This window comes from Mesoplodon bidens (genome assembly GCF_964165515.1).
Source record: "Mesoplodon bidens genome assembly, chromosome: 2".
Classification (NCBI taxonomy): domain Eukaryota; kingdom Metazoa; phylum Chordata; class Mammalia; order Artiodactyla; family Ziphiidae; genus Mesoplodon; species Mesoplodon bidens.
The window spans coordinates 157778833-157801901 of NC_138177.1; the positions used below are offsets into that span (position 1 = coordinate 157778833).

General features: G+C 39.7%; 1 protein-coding gene across 4 annotated transcripts in view; it reads right to left on the reverse strand.

Moving 5' to 3' along the window:
- THRAP3 (thyroid hormone receptor associated protein 3) overlaps window positions 1–23069 on the reverse strand; it is a 74724-nt gene that overhangs the window by 42851 nt on the left and 8804 nt on the right. For 2 of the 4 annotated variants that reach the window (XM_081225828.1, XM_081225829.1), the window contains exon 2: window positions 3671–3775. The exons of 1 other annotated variant lie outside the window; for it this stretch is intronic. The gene's annotated coding sequence lies outside the window, so the exon portion shown is untranslated. The remainder of the gene's footprint in view (window positions 1–3670; window positions 3776–23069) is intronic. One more of the 4 variants, XM_081225830.1, reaches the window with a different exon arrangement.

Genomic DNA, 23069 nt, shown 5'->3' on the forward strand with positions numbered 1-23069 from the left:
ATATGTTAAACTATCACTGCTTTGAATGATGTTCACAACATGGCAGGGTTTTCAATAACTTTCAATAACTAGATCACATCAATTTATCCATTCCTTCAGAAGTATGAACCCTAAGAGCTGCAGTGTCCCATATACATGTAGCTACCGTGCACCTGAAATGTGGCTGGCCTGAACTGGGATGAGCTGTAGGTATAAAATACAGGATTTCAAAGACTTAGTACAAAACTCAGAATGTAAAATACTTCATTAAGGATTTTTTATATTAATTACATGTTGAAATGAGAATGTGTTGGATATATTAAATTACATTAATATATCATTAAAATTAATTTCACCTGCTTCTTTTTATTTATTTTCTTAATGTGGATGCTAGGAAATTTGAAACTACATGTGGCTCACACTGGACTTCTCTTGGATGGCACTGTCCTAAAGGACAACAATGATTATGTCTTTTTCTTTTCAAATGCTCAAGTTTTGAACCTTATCCAATATTAGTCACTTTTAAATTCATCATTTATTTTTGCAGTTTCTAGTCTTCATCCACTAAGACTTTCCTGTTGAGATAACCACCTGATGTCTTTCCATTTATATCTACACTTTACCAGATAAGTTGAGGGGAAAAAAAAGAGATGTCTTAAATATACACACAACTTTACGTAAGAAACCAAAAATAATTTCAAGATCTGCTATCATTCTGGACCTTACCAGTCACCTGAGTCTACAAAAGAAATCAAGAACCCAACCTGTTGCTTCTAAATCTAAAACGAATTCATTAAGGCACTATTCAAAGCTATCTAAATTTAGAGACCACTCAACTACCCCAAGCGCAGATAGATCCAGACACTGAACCAGACCTCAGTTCAGATACATATGATCAGTGCAACTCCCCTCTCTGGCTCATAAGGAACAGCATATTAACTACATAGACAAATAGGTCTAATTCTTTTCTGTAACATCTTGTATTTGTTGTTTTTTTTTAAAGGAACAAAATTGAATTCATCAGATTTATATATGAAAGCTCCAGCTTGCCATAATTTCAAGATTCTAAATGATCTGACTCCTGCCTACTTCTCCAACATCATCTCAAACCACTCTCTCCCGAATCAATCACTCTACCGGAGTCACAAAGGCCTTCTTTCTGTTCCTTGAACACTTACAAGCATCTATAGTCTCAGCACCTTTATACTTGCAGTTCTCGCTACATGAACACCCTTCTGCAGTCTAAAGCATGGTTGGCTCCTTTCTCATCCTTCAGATCTCAGCTTGTCACCTAACTCGAAAAGGTATTCCTTGGCATTCTACCTAATGACACCTCACTGTTATCTTGTAGTCGTATTTCTTTCCTACACTTAGGAAATCTGACACTATCGTATCTGCCTTCCCAAACTAGAATGTAAGCTCCCCAAGAATGGGGGTCCTGTTTGTCTTGCTCATTGCCGGTTATCCCTAGCAACAGAGAACAGGCACAGTAACAAGTACTCAAGTGTCTACTGACTGAATTAATCAAAAGAATTAAAAAGCAGCTTTAAAGGACAAAGGATCTTAGAGGGGAAAATCCAGTACACTTATTTTTTAAATTATGCAACTGGCTTCCTATGTACATGTCCTTCTAGTCTTTGTTTTCTAGTTTCCAATACTTAAGTCTCTTGAAGAACTGTCATAGTTCCACAGAGTGAAAAATAAGAAGTATGGAAATATCAATTATATTTTGCTTGCTGAGCCTGGAGAGAGAAGAAACGCTTGTTATCACTAAGTATTTAAAGACGAAATAAGGCAACAATAATAAAAACACTGAGTATTAGTGAATAGTTGGGACAACTGATTAATGACTTAATACAAAATGTTAGATTCCTTCTTCTTACCATAAACAAAACCAAAAAAAGGTAGGAAAAATCATCAGGATGATGATGTTGTGATAACAACATCCCAGCTGCCTAGAGCACATGTTCAGAATGAAGCAGATTAGAAAATATCTCTAAGGGGACTTCCCTGGTGGTGCAGTGGTTAGGACTCCGCGCTCCCAATGCAAGGGGCCTGGGTTCAACCCCGGGCCGGGGAACTAGATCCCACATGCATGCCGCAACTAACTGTTCGCATGCCACAGCTAAGGAGCTGGTGAGCCACAACTAAAAGGAGCCCTCAAGCCGCAACTAAGGAGCCCGCCTGCCACAAGACCAGGTGCCACCAAATAAATAAATAAATATTTTTTTTAAAAAAAGAAAATATCTCTAAGATAAAATTTATAATATAACCAAAATGCTTAAAGTATTGAGGAAGAATTCACACTTCTGGGTAGAGTTTAGAAAGAAATTACTGATAAGAACACAGAAACTAAACAAAACAGACCAGAAAAAGATAATTATTAACAATAGAGAAAACAAAAAGTTGTACAGAAAAAAGAAAATTAACCATAGCATATGACATCTGTCTGTGAACAAGCTATACATAACCTTAGTATTGTTAAGTGAATACTGCTCTAACCAAAATTCAATTACAACCAGAGTGACAATAAATGTGGACATGTGAGGTGGTCAGAGAATTCTACCACTATCCAAAGTAGAAAGTTAATAGATAATACCCAAAACTGGAAAATCCATAAGTAGCAAAATAAGCTTATTATTTTAGAGGTAATACCAAAAGAAACAGTAAAGAGTTGGAAATGATTGCTTCTAGGGACTGAGAAAGGGGCGGGAGGGACTGTTTTTCATAAAAAGCCCTGTGGAGGGCTTACCTGGTGGCACAGTGGTTGAGAGTCTGCCTGCCGATGCAGGGGACACGGGTTTGTGCCCCGGTCCGGGAAGATCCCACATGCCACGGAGCGACTGGGCCCGTGAGCCATGGCCGCTGAGCCTGCGTGTCCAGAGCCTGTGCTCCGGAACAGGAGAGGCCACAACAGTGAGAGGCCCGCGTACCACAAAAAAAAAAAAAAAAAAAAAAAGCCCTGTGGAGCTGATGGTCTGACATGACTACGTACAGGGTTTCTGTACATGTATTAATAAAAAGTAAAACAAAAAAGGTTTAAATAAATATATAAAATGTTTTTTTAAATTTAAGAGAAGAAACTGTACTATGGGGGGAAATCAACTGTATGCATAAATTTATTCATGTCCATCACACAGTTACCTCACACACGGAAAAATGAGAGAAAAGCCTAAATGTTTACCAAAAAGGAACTAGCTAGATAAATTATATGGCACATCCAATGATGAAATGCCATGAGTCATTTAAAAATGCAAACAGAGAAAACTTTTCTTGTTAACAAGAACCAAGTGACAAAAGAGCACAACTCCAATTTTGATTATGTACACACATATCAGAGTAACATATGCATGACAAGGGACTGTTCACCAAACTATTAACAGTGACTACATATGTGTCAAGTTTATGGCTGATCTTTTTCAGTATGTCCAAGTGAATAAACATGTGTTATTTAAAAACTCAAAAGTTAGTTAAAATAAGAAAGTAACTGCTGATTCTAAAACTTGGGATGGAATCAGAGAGGAGAGCAAGGCTACTTTATCAGCCTATTTCAGTTTTTTAAACTGAAAGATAAATATTGTTTAATAAGAACCCAGAACTTCTATTAAGGAATCTTCTGGATAAACAACATAAGACTGGCTTTATAAGCCAATGAAGTTATTATTAGTTCCTTTTACCACCATGCATTTACCTTATTTGAACAATGATTCGACTTGCACCAGACCCCAGACACTACCTCAAAGAATACTGGCAGTGCCGCGCTGGCTTCTCCAATTTACAAAGTCAGGATACAACTCTGGAATGAGAAGAAATAAGCAGTGATAAAATAGCTACCCAAACCTTGCAGATTGCATCTTGAAATACAGATGCTTGTAATCTATAAGCAGAAACCCTCCTCTAGCCCTCAACTTAACTCCAAGTGGACACAGGATTCTCTCCCAAAGTATACTGGCCTGAGGGCCTCCTCATACTCATTTTCATCCATCCAACCTCCTATAGTAAGGTTGGGAAGTATGGAAAGCTAAAACCTTCCTCTTGTAACCTGATACTTTCACTGGCAATATTTCAGGTGCTATGGTTTGCATTATACAAGTTTAATTTGCAACTCCATAATTCAGCCTGGAGAATAACTTCAGAAGAATTAGATGCCTGAAACAAAAAACTTTCAAGTATGCTGAACTAAGTTTAACAAATACATTTCAAGTTAAAGTAACTCCCCACACTCATCCCTCGAAGCACAAAAAAAAACCCCTTCAGATCCAGTTGTTTAAATATTCCCAGATCCAAATACTACTAACATGGCCATATAGCAAAGCAATGTAGTATTATCCCAAACAAACAGGAAAACGAAGTTCCAAGATCAGCAAGCTCAGTATGTAATTAACATCCTCACTCCTAAATTAAAGTTTTTTCGTTCATTCATAATACTGTAAAGTAGGAAGGCACCTAAGAATTAAATAATCTGAAGACGTAGTCTTGACATTAATCTTCTCTTTTTTCAGTTATTCATTGACTCAATCAAGGATACCCACCTTAGCTTTCTCTGAAACCTGTGGTTTGCACATAGCTGAATCCTTGCCTATTTAGCCAGGAGAGAAAAGAATGCATTTCCTTAAGCTATAGTCTCTCAGTAGTGGGGAGCCCTCAACTCCCCTCTCAGCAAACTCCTACTCATTCTTAAGAGGGTCTCCTTCCCCAGCAAGCTGTCCCTGGCTCACCCAGGCTGGGCTAGGTATTGCTTCTGTTACCCTAGACATGGTTCTCCTTACACGCATATCATTATGTCTGTTAATATGTCTACTTACCTCACAAGGCTGCAAACTCTATATACCTAACACTGATATGTGTCCACTGAATAAACTGAATACACAAGTAATAAACTCTTGACCTATACCAAAGGTTATCAGGTAATTAACATTACAAAGAGGCAACAAAAACCTACTCTTAAAACTAAGACTTATCCAGATTAAATTACTATTCAGTCAGACCATTCGGCAAATTAATGACAATGTTGGTATATATTCGCTTAGTTGATAAACAGCAAAAATACAGCACTTACAAAAACTCTTTCTTTCACAATACTTTTGCATGTATTCTTGCAAGTCATTCTGGGAATTCATCCTAGGTTTCATCAGCCGAAACCTTCCCTGTTTCTAACTGCAGAGGCACAGGGGCTCATGACATTGGTCAGCTTGAGGGAACTCCCGATGACTGCTACAAAACTGGGAACCGCTTACTCTACAATGCACTGATTAAAGAACTATTCCAATACATCCACCTTTAAAATTCTAGCCAGTTAACAAACACACACACACAATCTTCCTCTTTCTACCCCATCATGTTTCTTCCCTATTAATTAACCTCTTCTCCGACACTGGCAAGAATTTTCTCATTGCAACAAATCTTCAATTTTTCATTGTTGCAATGGGTGGAGAAGCAAATCTGAGGCTCTGGCCCTTAGTTATTCTATGACAGCAAGGAGACACCTGAAGCCCTAAGTCACCTGCCACCAATTTTTATGCACCCCCAAACTTGTCCTGCTTGAGTCATCGGGACAGTGATAGGCATGCTTTTCAGCCTCCTTCTCCTGACCTGCCTTTCGTCAGATACCAGTATTTTAGCAAGGACACCACAGCACTACCGACAATATATCTTTTTCCCTTCTACACAATTTCCATTTTAACTGTCCACTTACTTCAACAAAAAGTTTATTAAGTACCTACTACATTGCCAGGCACTATTTTAGGCAACAGATTCAGCAATTAAAAATCTCCTCAGGGACTTCCCTGGTGGCCCAGTGGTTAAGAATCCACCTACCAACTCAGGAGATACGGGTTTCATCCCTGGTCCGGGAGGATCCCACATGCTTTGGAACAACTAAGCCCGTGAGCCACACCTACTGAGCCTGCGTGCCACAACTACTGAAGCCCGCACACCTAGAGCCTGTGCTCCACAACGAGAGAAGCCACCTCGATGAGAAGCCAGCGCACTGCAACGAGGAGTAGCCCCCGCTCACCGCAACTAGAGAAAGCTGGCGCACAGCAACGAAGACCCAACGCAGGCAAAAATAAATATATTTTTAAAATATCTCTTCATTCCTGGAGCTTACATTCTAAGGGGCAGGTGGGAACACATGAGGAATAAGAGTTACTCTTTTATGTACTGTGGTCAGAGAAGGCAAAGATGAACAGAAACAGTATGCTGTACTTTATCTGAAGGCAAAAGAGACCAAATAGAGGAAAGAGGAAGTGCAAAAGACCCTGCGGAGGGAACATGCCTGGTGTATCTGAGGAAGACAGAAAAAGAGTGGCTGCAATGCCAAAAGTTTCCAAGGAACAGCTGGAAGATCAGGTCAGAGACATGGGTGAATGGAAAGGGCCTTGCAAGCCATCGTAAGGACTTTTGTTTTCCTACAGGTTATGTAGGGAACCACAGCACTGTTCTGAGCAGGGGAGTAAGGACCAGAATCATGTTCTAAAAGGATCTTGGCTGCTGAGTGTAGAACAGACCTTAACAGGGCAAGAGCAGAAGAAGTTGTTAGATATTGCCTACAATTATCCAGGAAAAGGACAGCAGTGGCTTAGACTAGAGTGCAGCTCAGAATGCCCCCACGTTCCATACACTATACCTTACGTAACAACATAGTTCCTAAATCCAAACAGTGAGCACTAACATTCTAAGTTTTTACTTCCTACAGTTAAAGCATTTTTACTTCCTACAGTTAAAAAAGATTTGAAATGTTTTTTCTTATCTCACCTCAAGCACCCCTGATAATCATTTTTTTTTTTGCGGTACGCGGGTCTCCCACTGTTGTGGTCCCTCCCGTTGCGGAGCACAGGCTCTGGACGCACAGGCTCAGCGGCCATGGCCCATGGGCCCAGCCGCTCCGCGGCATGTGGGATCCTCTCAGACCGAGGCACGAACCCGTGTCCCCCGCATCGGCAGGCGGACTCTCAACCACTGCGCCACCAGGGAAGCCCCCCCCCTTATCATCTTTTATTGAGAAATACAGAAGATAAGGAAGCACAAAGATGACCTTGTCTGCTCCTATGAACCTGAGGTCAAAGCTAGTCCTTTAAACCACCATGCAGGGACTTCCCTGGAGGTCCAGTGGTTAAGAATCTGCCTTCCAATGCAGGGGACGCAGGTTCAATCCCTGGTTGGGGACTAAGATCCCACATGCCGCACTGCACAGCCAAAAAGAGAAAAAGACCACCAGGTACACGTTGCTTCTACAATACTTAAGGACTAATGTGTCTACTTTCAAAATCAAGTTGAATAAAAGTGAACAAAAGGGCTTCCCTGGTGGCACAGTGGTTAGGAATCCGCCTTCCAATGCAGGGGACATGGGTTCGAGCCCTGGTCTGGAAGATCCCACATGCTGCAGAGCAACAAAGCCCACACGCCACAACTACTGAGCCTGTGCTCTACAGCCCGTGAGCCACAACTACTGAAGCCCTCGTGCCTAGAGCCCGTGCTCTGCAACAGGAGAAGCCACTGCAATGAGAAGTCCTCGCACTGCAACGAAGAGTAGCCTCCACTCGCCGCAACTAGAGAAAAGCCCGCAGGCAGCAACAAAGACCCTACGCAGCCAAAAATGAATGAATAAACAAATAAATAGGAACAAAAGAGGACTGTGTCTTCTATTCAAGTTAACCCAAAGTAGCCAATGACAAAATTTAATCTTATCCACTCCCCACTGGAAAAAATACTAGGAATTGGTAAGATTATGACAGCTAGGCAAATAAACCTTTAGTGTTTTACCATACAAAACTGTGCAATGTCTTGCTCCAAGCAGCTTCCCTGGTATGAACCAGGGACCAATACTGAATCTAAAACTGGTGAAATTACTATGAATGGTTTTGGAGAGAAAGACAGATACTTCCAAATGTGTCCAGTATACAGGGCCTTCTTCGCTTGGCAGGGTGAGCAAATGATGTCACACAGCCCAACCTGTTTTTGTACCACCTATGAGTTAAGAACAGTTTCTACTGTTCTTTTTTTTTTTTTGGCTGCCTGCTCAGTTTGCAGGATCTCAGTTCCCCGACCAGGGATCAAACCCAGGCCCCCCTGCAGTGGAAGTGCGGAGTCCTAACCACCGGGCCATCAGGGAATTCCCAAATTTCTACATTTTTTTTTAATGGCAGAAAAATATCAAAAGTATTTCATGACGTGTGAAAATTCTATGAAATTCCAATTTCAGTATCCATGAAGTTTTACTGGAACACAGCCAGGTTCATTTGTTTATAGATAACTGCTTTCACACTACAACAGCAGAGTAGTTGCAAAAGTGACTAAAAGCAGTAGTCTCACCACTTTGCGCTGCTACAAATTGTGGTAAAGCAATTGCAACTAAAAAGCATTTCAGGGACTTCCCTGGTGGCACAGTGGTTAAGAATCCGCCTGCCAATGCGGGGGAAATGGGTTCAAGCCCTGGTCCAGGAAGATCTCACATGCCGCGGAGCAACTAAGCCTGTGTGCCACAACTACTGAGCCTGCGCTCTAGAGCCTGCAAGCCACAACTACTGAAGCCCGTGCACCTAGAGCCTGTGCTCCACAACGAGAAGCCACTGCAATGAGAAGCCCACGCGCCGAAACAGAATAGCCCCCACCTGCTGCAACTAGAGAAAGCCCACGTGCGGCAACGAAGACTCAAAACAGCCAAAAATAAATAAATAAATAAATAAATCTTAAAAATAAATAAATAAAAAGCATTTCAAGTACCATGTATTCTGTCATATCACACATGGAGTGTGGGTGCTTTTTTTAAATCCAATTAGATGGCAACACATTGTATTTATTATGAAATGACACCATAGCTGTGCCAAGAACACAATATGTGTCGACATTACCAAACTAAGCACTCACACAATATTCCCAACTCACAGGAAACCAACTGCTGGAAATTTTTTAACAATTTAAAACAGAGTATCTTATCACAACAGAAAACCTTCACAAAAACAAAATAAAAATAAACAAAAATAAGGCTACAACCAAAGTAAGTTTCTGAGTGTTGTATCTGTTAGCATAAGGAGGAAAGTCGTTTATCTATAGTGAGTTAATTAAATTATGTTTGACTGCAAGAGCCTAAAAAATGTGTCTTGAGAAAATGAACTTGTTTAAGACTATTAGCCTTTTGGTTTGAAGGGTTGAGGACAATGGGAGCAATATAAATAGTCAATTAAAAAACAGAGCAGGTGGAGAGGAAGGGTGCTAACCTAAGTTAACTATGGAAATAAGTGAAATGAGAAGATAAAAAGCAAAAGGAACTGCATATAACCACTGCATTCTACTTGTTAAAGTTTTCTAGTTGTAAAGTTGTTAAAGGGTACAGGTTAACAATCCTGAAACCACTATACTACATGTATACTGGAATTAATGAGTAAATGGATGGCAAATGGTGAGAGCCAAGTTTCTCACTGTTGGGAGTGGGAGGTTATAGATAAAAAAGGAAGAGACTAGAATGATCAACGAGGTACTGGATTAGAGTTAGAGATATCAGTAATTCATGTCCAGCTTAATACAGATATAAATGAAGATATGTAGAAATACGAAATACTTAGATATTTCTATAAGCATATGGAATATATGTTTTAGTATACAGATGTATTTCCTTGCTTTGTCAGCTGAGAAGATCTGGAAGCAATAACCCTCCAGTAGGAATGTGCACACCTAGCACCCACATCTTGATTTCTAATACCATTCTCCAATAAAAGAAACCAGGGCCCCTTGGAGAAATGGCTGAATCTAGGGCTGGGGGAGGGGACTCAGAGTATGAGCTTGGGAGTATCTTATAGTCCCAGAAAGTAAGGAAGAGCTAAACAACAACAACAAAAAACACCACCACACACAATAAAGGGGGTATGTCAAAAGGACACTCCTGTCCAACTGAAAGAGCTCTCAATAGTAAAAATCAAAAAATTACAACAGGGCTTCCCTGGTGGCGCAGTGGTTGAGAGTCCGCCTGCCAATGCAGGGGACACGGGTTTGTGCCCCGGTCCGGGAGGATCCCACATGCCGCGGAGCGGCTGGGCCCGTGAGCCATGGCCGCTGAGCCTGCGCGTCCGCAGCCTGTGCTCCGCAACGGGAGAGGCCACAGCAGTGAGAGGCCCGCGTACCGCAAAAAAAAAAAAAAAAAAAAGAACAAAATAAAGTACTGGATTATAACAAAAATACCCATGAGTCCTTACTGATATAAATAAGTGACTGAATAAATAAATAAATGGATGAGAAAAAACCAATCTCCCAGGCAGAAGAATTACAAATAATTCATGTATATACGCCACCCTCAAGGAGGTGGACTATAACTATCCACTCCTTAAGTGGAGGTGAGTATACCTAGCGATTTTCTTCCAAAGAGTATACTGTGGCAGGGAGAGGAAGGAGTAATTTTTTGGAGAAACCTAGCCAGATAATCACAGTTAACAAGAAGTCACACTGATAGCATGTATTCCTTGATATGATATGGCACTTTACCTCTGTGTTCTTTCTCCCCCAAATCCATAACACTAGTATAAATCATTAGAAAAATGTTAGACAAATTCCAATTGAGGGACATTCTAAAATACAGCTAACCAGTACTCCTCAAAACTGTCAAGGTCACCAAAAATAAATGTGAGAAATTGTCACAGCCAAGAGAAGCCTAAGGAGACACAACAACTTAATGTATATCCTAGATGAGATCCTGGAACAGAAAAAGGACATTAGGTAAAAACTAAGGAAATCTGGGGACTTCCCTGGTGGTCCAGTGGTTAAGACTCTGTGCTTCCACTGCAGGGAGCATGGGTTCGATCCCTGGTCAAGGAACTAAAGATCCCGCATGCCACGCTGTACGGCCAAAAATTTTTTTAAAATTAAAAATTAAAAAAAAAAAAACGGGCTTCCCTGGTGGCACAGTGGTTGAGAGTCCTCCTGCTCATGCAGGGGACACAGGTTCGTGCCCCGGTCTGGGAAGATCCCACATGCCACGGAGCAGCTAGGCCCGTGAGCCATGGCCGCTGAGCCTGCGTGTCCGGAGCCTGTGCTCCACAACAGGAGAGGCCACAACAGTGAGGCCCGTGTACCGAAAAAAAAAAAAAAAACCCTAAGGAAATCTGAATAAAGTATGAATTTTAGTTAGTAAGAATATACCAATGTACCAATATTGGTACATTAGTTGTGACCAATGTACCATACTAATGCAAGGTGTTAACAGGGAAAATGGATATGGGGTATATATAGGAACACCCTGTACTATTTTCTGAGACTGTCTGTAAATCAAACTGTTCAAAATAAATTTATTTTTTTAAAAAGGCAAATGATTGTGGGTGGTGTTCCATGACTCTTGATGATTCAACAGATACTACTGATACTGCTCAGTTTTTTAGTGACGTCAATGCTGAGTTTGAAGTGACTGAACACCATGAACAAAACAGTCTGTGTGGAACAACCACTGGCAAGAATCTTTTCACAAAGGTGGAGAACATTAATTCAATACAATCTGAACTTGAATCTGCTAAGATGTGCAGAAATAATGGTGGTAAAAACGTGTGGAGAAGAAAGGGCTTAGCTGGACAAATTTACAAAGCCTGTGAAAATGTAAAGTATTTCAAGCAAATGGTTTATTCACTGTACTGTTCATCAGCAAGTATTCTGCAAAAAGAATCTATCACATGCTATTGACCCAGTATTGTCAACAGTGACCTTCATTTGCTCTCAATCCACTTCTGTAGTGGATCCATCAGTTCTATGAATTTCTGTCAGAAACAGAAGGTGAATCCTGACTTGCCTACTAAACAGCAGTTAAATGGCTTAGCAGCCATAAAATTTTATTGTGATTTTTTTTTTAAGCTCAAGGCTGAATTTGAGGGACTTCCCTGGTGGTCCAGTGGGTAAGACTCCGTTTTCCCAATGCAGGGGGTCCAGGTTCAATCCCTGGTCGGGGAACTAGATCCCACATGCATGCTGCAACTAAGAGTCTGCATGCCACAACTAAGGGTTCACATGCCACAACTAAAGATCCCGCATGCCGCAACGAAGACACGGCACAGCCTAAATAAATAAATACTCTAAAAAAAAAAAAGACTGAATTTGAAATTTTTCTGAAGACGAATCACCCTTAAACGCTATTACTGAATACTTAATGGGTTTGGAAATTAGCTTTTGCTGCACACTTAATAACATCTCTTAATAAATCCATTTGAAAATTAACAAGACAAAACAGCACTTCTATGGGAAACATACTACAGCAAGTTAAAATGAACATACATTGTTTGAATCACAAGTAATGTTACTTTTTTCATTTCCCATACTGTCGAAAGTTAAAACAAGTAATGAGATCTCCAGTCCCACACAAATTTGAAGCAGACATATTTTCTTAGCTCAAACTACAGTTTTACCATATTTCCTCAATGCAAGTACAAAGGAAATCTCCATATTTCAAAATCCATCTAAACACAACTGAGGAACTTCCATCTAATCTTCAATTGGAAATGATTAATGTGCAGTGTAAGGGCAGGCTAAAAAGCAAATATCGAGAAAAGAATCTAACAGAATTCTATAAAGCCTTCCAAGTGATAAATATGCTCAATTAAAATCATATGCTCCAAAAAAAATCATATGCTCATGGATTAAGATTAGTATTTGGCAGGACCTGTGTGAAAAACGTTTTCAAAGATGACATATGGGGACTTGCCTGGTGGCACAGTGGTTAAGAATCTGCCTGCCAATGCCAGGGACACGGGTTTGAGCCCTGGTCCGGAATAGATCCCACATGCCTCAGAGCAACTAAGCCCGTCCGCCACAACTACTGAGCCCACACACCTGAACTACTGAAGCCCGAGAGCCTAGAGCCCGTGCTCTGCAACAAGAGAAGCCACCGCAATGAGAAGCCCGCGCACCGCAACAAAGAGTAGCCCCCACTCGCCACAACTAGAGGAAGCCTGCACACAGCAACGAAGACCCAACACAGACAAAAATAATAAATAAAATTTTTTTAAAAGATGACATTTGTAAAATCTCACTACAAATTTCATCAACAGATGAACATTTGCCATCAATTGCTATGGACCCCAATTAAATGAAGTGCTATCCTCCCAAAAGAATCCCATTTTTCTCACTAACACACCTATATTATAAAAACTGTATTCAATTTACATAATTTGCCTAACAAAGTCATTTAGTGCAAATGGCCAAACAAGAATAAACCCTTAATGAACAGTAATTCTCAAAACTGTAGGGTCTCAAATGGTAGAAAATGTCATTTTTAAATGCTTATGCCCAGCAACTTACAGTAAAGCAAATAAAGCAAATAAAATTAGTAATCCATCATCCCAAAGCAATCTGCAAAGCACTAACCAATAAATAATAAAAAAGAACACATGCTCTAAAACTAGACTGCCTAGATTTGACTGATTCCCACTCCACCAACTAACTTAGACCTGTGATAAATTTCTTAATTAAATCTCACTATCTGTTTCTTTACCTGTAAAACTGGTTCTTACTACAAAGGGTTATGAAAATTGAATAAATTAATATGCATAAAGTTACTGAAAGTGCTTAGCACACCATCAGTACTCAATAATAATAATTATGAATCAGGCCACTGTCAAAATGACAGAGTTAAAAGACAACAAGACTTCAACTAGCTGGTATGGATAGTCACAAGGTCATTAAACAATTCTGTTCTATCTTGATAATTCAGAATCTGGATTTATGGCAGACTCAGAATAGAAGACACTACATCTTCCAAATCTCTTAAAGAAACAGAACACTCTGGCAACGAACCCAAACCTATACTTGATTCCAGGCTGAATGAGCTTGACCCCTAAATGACACCATTATTCTGTGCCCCAGGTTCTCAATTTACAACAGAGAGAGACGGATCCACATGCCATCTGTGTACCTGACAGTTCCTACCTAGACAGGTGATTTTTAAAATCTTGCTCTCAGGCTATGCAGAGGTGCCTCGGGGCAAAATTATAACCTTCTCATCTGAATCCTCTGGCCTATTCAGCATATAAGACTGTCAGGAAATCCTAACAGCTACTTTTCCAGAATTTATTTTATCACATTACAACTTTTTATAAGCTATCACCATTTCCTTACAACTTAAGCCTCTATTTCCTTGAAAAATACTAATCATGCAATATTACTAGACTATTTTGCTCCTTGAGGGCAAGTACCAGATCAAACTCCTTTTTTTGGATTCCCCGGTGTTGAATAACAAAATGAGTAAATACTAGCTAAATAATATATATATTTTTTACTATGGTAAGATATACGTAACACAAGATATATCATTTTAACCATTTTTAGGCGTACAGTGCAGATCAGTGGCATTCAGCCCATTCCCACTGGTATGCAACCATCACCACCATCCATCTCCAGAACTCTTCCATCTCCCCAACACAAACCACGCACCTGTTAAACAGTAACACCCCCACCACCGCAACCACCACTCTACTGTCTCCATGAAGTTGACTAATCTAGGTATCTCACGCAAGTGGAATCATACAGTGTTGTCCTTTTACGTCTAACTTATGTCACCTAGCATGTTTTCAAAGTTCAGCCAAAAAAAAAAAAAAAAAAAACTTCAGCCATGTTGTGGCACATGTACAGTTTTTAAAATGGTAAAAACATGTACAGAATCATAGAACTTGAGATATTAACTTAAACTGTTTCATTTGCCTCAGCAAACTTAAAATGTTTCTTTTTACCTAGTTTTTTCATTTTAGTAATACATGCACAGTAAAAATTTCAAACTGTGTAAGAGTACATAATGAAAAGAGGTCTCCTTCCTAATTTCTACCCTCCCTATCCTCAACTTCCAGTTCCCCTCTCAGGTTTAATTTTCTACTTTGGAACACAACTGCCAACCACATGTTGCCTTGCCTTAAGGATGTCCTATTAGTAAGATAGTTAGTTGGGGGACTTCCCTGGTGGTCCAGTGGTTAAGAATCCATCTTGCAATGCAGGGGATCCCTGCTCGGGGTACTAAGATCCCACATGCTGCAAGACAACTAAGCCCACACACTGCAACTACTGAGCCCGCACGCCACAACAAAAGATCCACATGCCGCAACTAAGACCCAACGCAGCCCTAAATAAATAAATACATACATGTACATTAAAAAAAAAAGATCCAAAACAATGAACATAAAACATTTCACAAGTATTTCACTGAGTTAACATTCATTGAGTGCACCCAATGGATAATGTCTTTGCTAGGCAGCATATTGAGGCAACAAAGAGAACAGACTTTGGCGTCACATAAAAACTAGTTTAGGGCTTCTCTGGTGGTGCAGTGGTTGAGAGTCCGCCTGCCAATGCAGGTGACACGGGTTTGTGCCCCGGTCCGGGAAGATCCCATGTGCCGCAGAGTGGCTGGGCCCGTGAGCCATGGCCGCTGAGCCTACGCGTCCGGAGCCTGTGCTCTGCAACAGGAGAGGCCCGCGTACCACAAAAAACAAACAAACAAACAAACAAACAAACAAAAACTAGTTTAAAGCATTTTGACTCCTTTAAGTCTCAGTTTCCTGATTTATAAAATAAGGGCAACACTATCTCATAAGCTACTGAAATGATTAAATGAGGAAAACATCTAAATCATAGTACAGTACAGTACACAGTAATATAGCAAGGACTCAAATAATAGTAATAAGTAATTGTTAATTTCCTTCACTGGGCACTATGGAAAGCACAAAGATGAATCAGAAAATCTGTGCCCTTTTAAGGCGCTTATAATAAAACAGAGCAGTTTATCTCTGCTCAGTATTATCATTATCTGCCAAGACCCTGGTATTAACACAACTTCCAACCTACATTTATAACTTTTATGGCTCTGTTTCTAAACCTCACTGAAATAGTTATTTGTAAATAGTTATTTGTTATTTCTCCTAGCACTAGGAGAATAAAGAGAAAGTTCATTATCATCAGACCATGTATAGGGTGTGCAGCCCTGAGTCAGTCTACAGCTAGCTTTAATCAAAGAGCAGAGAGTTGTGTGATTAAGAGACCATGATCCACTCCAATCTGAACCAGAAGCATATCAGAGTTATGGACAAATCTCACTAGAATTAGAGTCACAAAGCATTAAGAACTAGAAGCACTCTTAGAGATTATCTAAACTACAACTAGTTTTTACAGAAGGAAACCTGAACCCAGATAAAGGAAGAGATTTGCCCAAGAAGATGAGGCAAAACTAGAGCTAAAGGCCCTTAGCTCTCAGTGTGTCCCAGTTCTTTCCACATCATCATGCTACCTTTTACCTGTTAAAGAACCTTGAACCACAAACTTCATCCACTCTGCTCTAATTTCTCACTTTTCTTCCCAGTTACTTATTATCTAACAGGAAAAAAATTTTTAAATGTGCTTTATGAAATCTGTCTTCCCTAAATAATCTATTATTTGCCTTAAACTTACACTACTGGAAGCTACAGGGAGATGCTAACTAAAAATAAATCTAATTCACTAGAAGCCTATTTGAAATGAAATTTCAATCCACAAAAAAACTCTTAATTTTATTTTATTTATTTTTCGGCCATGCTGTGTGGCTTATGGATCTTAGTTCCCTGACCAGGGATTGAACCCAGGTCACGGCAGTGAAAGCAGCAAGTCCTAACCACTGGACCACCACGGAATTGCCAAAAAACTTAATTTCAGAGTTGGAAAAGTGGATGGTACAGAGTATTATCTTCCACAACTGCTTACTTTCACTAAAAAAATTTATCCAAAATAGTAATCTGATTAACCCATTTAACCCAGAGCATCAGACAAGGATAACCAACTTCTAAATGAGTCACATTTCCTCTCAACTGTAAACAAGCAACAGGAAAGAGACTAAATTTGATGCCGGAATACTCTGTTACAAATATTTGTGACATTATTCCAGCAACAAATTTGGATATGATCATGTCATGCTGGAGAACCTACTAAAGTACATTCACCTTCAGAGATTTTTTTCTTTCTTATTTTTCCTTTTTAAATTACAAATTGGAAGAAGCTACTAGGTTTGACACAAAGATCAAAACTACTTCCCAGAGTACTGTCAAATAAAAACTTACTTTCAAACAAACTAAGAAATAGTCTTATCAGCAATTTTGGAACTCTACCCAAAATGTCCACATATATTCTGGTTCTGCTAATTCTAGAAATAAATTTGCAACTGCTTTGTAAATTTGCTGATGTTAACTCAACATCAATTTACAAACACCTTTAGGGATGTAAACCTCTTCTTCCCACAAAATGCCCAAATCCCAAGGCCACCTAGCCACTCCTAAGTACAGGGTTTCTCACAAAATGCATCTTATTTCCAAAACATTTATAAGCAATGTAACTGCTCACCACTGACCCCTACCTCACATCACAAAAAATAAACTCCAAGTGGACTTAAAAAAAAAAAAAAAAAGCACATAAACAAACATTAAATGTGAAAAGCTTTAAAACATTTAGAAGAAAATATAGAAGAATATTTGTACAAATTCCGGGTAGAGGATTTGAAACAAGTTATAAGTATAAACCATAGACGTAAAGATTGATAAATATGTCTATATGCTTTAGAAAATCAAAACGAAACCACATACTAGGAGAGTATATTTGCAATACACATAAACAAAGGATTAAAATCCAGACTCTATATAAAGAACTTCTACAAATCAATAAAAAAGGCAAAAAACTCAATTATGCAGATAAAAAAAGATTAATTTATTAAATACTTATTGAACACGTATGCCAGGCACTGTCCTTGGCACTAGAGATACAACACTGACAAAAGGAGAAAGTCTCTCATCTTGTGGTTGGTGGGGCAAGACATACACTCAAGTAACTATATACTGTATGTCAAATGATGATAAACGCTAAAAATAAAGTGGGCTAAGGGGATGATCAATTAAAAAAAGAAAAAACCTATATGGCTAATACACATACGCAAAGATATTCATTTTCACTACTAATGAGAGAAATACAATTTAAAACTATAATAAAATATTTCATACTCACAAGAATGGCAAAAAATTTTAAAATCTAACAACATCATGTGCCATTAAGATGTACAACAACAGAAATGCATATATTGGGAGTATAAAGTGGTATAATTCCTCTGGAGAATAATGTTATAGTTAAAGATGTGCACATCCTGTGAACCAGAAATTCCAGTTTTAGGTATAAACCCTAGAGAAATTATCTCAAGTCAGTAGAAAATATATACAAGAATATTCTTGGCAGTGCTGAGTACAAACAGGATACGGTACAAAATGGATAAATAAAAACTGGCACTTTCATACAATGAACACTATAAAACAGTGAAAATGAAGAACACACATACCATGAATGAATCTCACACATACCATGAATGAATCTCACAAACAGAAGCCTGAGCAGAAAACGAAGTTACAAAAACAACTTCTTGGTATCAAGAATCAAGAGCTAGGGACTTCCCTAGTGGTCCGGTGGTTAAGAATCAGCCTTCCAATGCAGGGGACACAGGTTCAATCCCTGGTCAGGGAACTAGGATCCCACATGCTGTGGGAAAACTAAGCCCCCGCGCCTCAGCTACAGAGCCCACACACTCGGGAGCCTGCACACCACAACTAGAGGGAAGCCCACACGCCGCAACGAAAACCCGACGCAGCCATAAATAAATAAATAAATAAACATTAAAAAAAAAAGCTACAAAAAAGCAACAACAAAAAAAGGAGGGGCTGGGCTTCCCTGGTGGCGCAGTGGCTGGGAGTCCGCCTGCGGGTTCGTGCCCCGGTCCAGGAAGATCCCACATGCCGCGGAGCGGCTGGGCCCATGAGCCATGGCCACTGAGCCTGCGCGTCCGCAGCCTGTGCTCCGCAACCGGAGAGGCCACAACAGTGAGAGGCCCATGTACGGCAAAAAAAAGAAAAAAAAAAAAAAAAGGAAAAAAACCCTTAAAAAAAAATAAAAGGAAGAACTTCTTGGTATCAGTTGGTATTGAACAATTTACATGAAGTTTAAAAACACAAAAATACTATATTTTGTTTACGAAAGCAAACATTTTTAATAGAAGTCTAGAAAAATGCGTAAGTATCATAAACACCAAGTTAGAAGAGACGATGGGGGAGATGGAGAGAACAATTCTAGAAGACTTAGCTATGGTGGTAAAGCTTTATTTCTTAAATTTATTAAACTGATCTCTTAAATAGTCAATACATGGGCACCAGTTATACAGTATTATTCTTTGTACTTTCTACATGTCTTCAGATTGCATACTTTAAAGCCATGAAAAAAATGCTGTACAATGCTGAACACTGTTGTTGTGCTCACTTTAGACTTCATTTCTCAGTCCCTCTCTAGAGGAAAAAAGGATTAATACAATTCTCTATAATAGTGACAGAAAAGTACAAGCATTCCCACGTACCTCATAAGCTTCTTGGCCACACACATTTAAACCTCTGCAAACAACTGCCAACGATTGAAATAGGACTCATAAAGCAATGCTCTTAAGGTTAAATCAAAGAAACAACTCCACACTGAAGGACAAGCATATGAAAGTGTATGTTGAGGGTAATTCCCTGGCAGTCCAATGGTTAGGACTCTGCGCTTCCACTGCAGGGGGCACGGGTTCCATCCCTGGCTGGGGAACTAAGATTCAGCAAGTTGTGCAGCACAGCCAAAAATAAAATAAAATAATCCTTTCTTAAAAAAAAAAAAAAAGAAAGAAAGAAAGAAAGAAAAAAATATATATGTTGAATACAGGCAGAGTGATTAAGAGTAAGAATTTTGTAAATGTGACCGACATGGATTAGAATCCTGACTCCACTACTGTGCAGGCTTGAACAAGGTGTGTAATCTTACTAAGTTTCTCATATCAAAAAACAGATACCCTGATCTTATAAAATTACCCTAGGATTAAACGAATTAATGTATGTAAAGCACATAGCACACTGTATTCTAAAAGGGCAGTTTGAAAAATAAAAAGAAAGTTGGAAGGGAAAGGATAACAGTGGATACGCTCAACAATGAGAATTTCATTTTCCCAAATTGTTGCAGTAGTGAATCAAGATTTTATACTTACATTAAGGCTTTTTCCCCCAGTAACATGCTTACATAACCACCAAACAACAAATTAAATCCTTAAAGATATTTCCATTTCCAGAATCACCTTTAAAAAAACTGAGCTGATACTCAAATATCTGTCCAATGCAAAGCAGAGATCCAGCTAAATCCCTAGCATTTTGTTTAATTCCACATTGGGTCCAATTCAGGTGCTGACTACTCAGGGAGAAAAAAAAATTACACTAAACGCTATATAACTTGTATCAAGAAATACAGTCAAGGGACTTCCCTGGCGGTCCAGTGATTAAGACTCTGCGCTCTCAATGCCGAGGGCACAGGTTTGATCCCTGATCAGGGAACTAAGATCCCACATGCCGCACAGCACAGCCGAAAAAAAAAAGAAAGAAACATAGTCAAGAAAAAGTTGAATATTTTCTACAGAAAACTAGATTATTCATGAGTTACTATATGAAAGGCTGAGTTTTGTACACATAATGCATCCAAAAAGTGTATCCAGGACTTACAATTTTGATTTGAACAATGTTTTCCTACACAGTAAAAGGAGTAAAGGCAGGAGGATGAACAATACAGAAGACAAAGCCTGTATCCCTACAGCTCTGCAATGATATTTAATACAGAACAAGGAAACCAAAGATCCTCTCCTCAGAAAGCACCTCCTATTTCTTGTTCACAGCTCTAGGATTAGTTACCAGAATAAGATCAGGTGAGAAAGGAAAGGTCAAGATTCCAGATGGAATAACACATTGTTATAATATTATATATACATATTATATCTGGAACTTAAGTTACAGCTTATGTATACTTTTGACCAGCACATAAAATCTTTTTTTTTTTTTGGTATGCGGGCCTCTCACTGTTGTGGCCTCTCCTGTTGCGGAGCACAGGCTCTGGACGCGCAGGCTCAGCGGCCACGGCTCACGGGCCCAGCCGCTCCACGCCACGTGGGATCTTCCTGGACCGGGGCATGAACCCACGTCCCCTGCGTCAGCAGGCGGACTTCTCAACCACTGCGCCACCAGGGAAGCCCTCAGCACATAAAATCTTAGTTTCCTAAAAACCTCAGCAATGCTAGTTGACAACTTCAAAATTAAAGTTAACCTTTGATTTACATTCATGGCTCATGTATGAAAATACCTCAACACATTAATGGTCAGGGCAGGTACCAGATTTTATCAGGAAGCTGCTCTTTGGGCTAACCATGTTAAAATTTCTCTCTTCTCTCAAAGAGAAGATGTTTCAAAAATATTAAAAAGTGATAATAAATGATATGACAAAGCATTTGCAATAGTTAAATGACACTCTATGTATCATTCATTCAATGAATTTTGGATCCACTGCTTCTGAACCAAGAGTCCAACAATTTGTTGAAGAGATGGTTCACTGCAGTGGCTAAACTCAAATGACATTCAAAACAATTACATTTGAGAATTTCTAGTGCTCAACTAACACTGTTCATTCAACTGTCAAAACAGCACAAGGAAAAAACAAAACAGCACTAGACTAACTCTATTTATGCCTAAACTTACGTGACATAGGATTTTCATCACTTTTACATGTCCAAACCATTTAATAACCATTTAGTAATAAAAGAAATGATGGGGCCTCCCTGGTGGCGCAGTGGTTGAGAGTCCGCCTGCCGATGCAGGGGATACGGGTTCGTGCCCCGGTCTGGGAGGATCCCATATGCCGCGGAGCGGCTGGGCCCGTGAGCCATGGCCGCTGGGCCTGCGCGTCCGGAGCCTGTGCTCCGCAACGGGAGAGGCCACAAGAGTGAGAGGCCCGCATACCGCAAAAAGAAAAAAAAAAAAAAAAGAAATGATGGCATGTGACTATGCTAAGTTGCATAAGATACTGAACTATACAGTTTTTCATGTATTCTTTGTATTAGTGTCAAAATATATATACTGTAATTCTCTCAAAATAAGAAAGGTAGGAAGGAAGGCGTATTTTCATTTTAAAGACGGAAAGACACAAAAAGCTAGGCAACGGGGATTCCCTGGTTGCGCAGTGGTTGAGAGTCCGCCTGCAGATGCAGGGGACACGGGTTCATGCCCCGGTCCAGGAAGATCCCACATGCTGCAGAGCGGCTGGGCCCGTGAGCCATGGCCGCTGAGCCTGCACATCCGGAGCAACGGGATAGGCCACAACAGTGAGAGGCCCATGTACCGCAAAAAAAAAAAAAAAAAAGCTAGGCAACGGAATTCCCTGGGGGTCCAGTGGTTAGGACTCTGCACTCTCACTGCTGAGGGCCCGGGTTCAATCCTTGGTCAGGGAACTAAAATCCCACAAGCCATGCTGAGCAGCCAAAAAAAAAAAAGTTAGGCAAATATTATTGATTCTGAAATACATCTTCTGTCATTCTACTTGCAGCAAGGCGAATCAAAAAGCCTCTGCAGTCGGCTGGTAGATTCAAGTCCATTTATTCTTGAAGAGAAATTTAAATAATTTAACTCTGGATCTAATAAGCATGACAATAACAAAATGGGATGTTCTGTTATGTGAGGACTCTCCTCATTTACTGGTCAATCCACTCCCTGGACCCTTACTCTGGGCAATATAGCAGTTGCTAAGAGTGGAAGTTTAGAGTCAGACCTAGGTTCAAATCTTATCTCTTCCTAAATTGATCTCTTATGCCTCAACTTATCATTTGTAAAACAAGAAACTCTTCACTTACCCTGTAAAATACAGGATTAAATGAGATAATGCATGTAAAGTGTTTAAATAAGCATTTACTTTGAAAATAATCTCATTTGAAAATAATCTCAATCTATAAAAGTTCTTCTTTAATATTTAGGTTGACCTTATATTCAGGTTTGCTCAAGATAGTTTACACTTGCTGTCCCAGTGTATTAATAGCATCCCCTCTCTCAATAGTGTCCTGGTTCAAAAAGATAAATTATATGATCACAATTATTAATTTGACAAAAATAAATCTAACTTGAGACAAACATCATTAAATCAGAGGAAAGGGAACTATTCCAGCTAAGAACTGGCACTCAAAATCTCTCTATCCGATAGTGGGAAGCAGCCGCAGAGCACAGGGAGATCAGCTCGGTGCTTTGTGACCG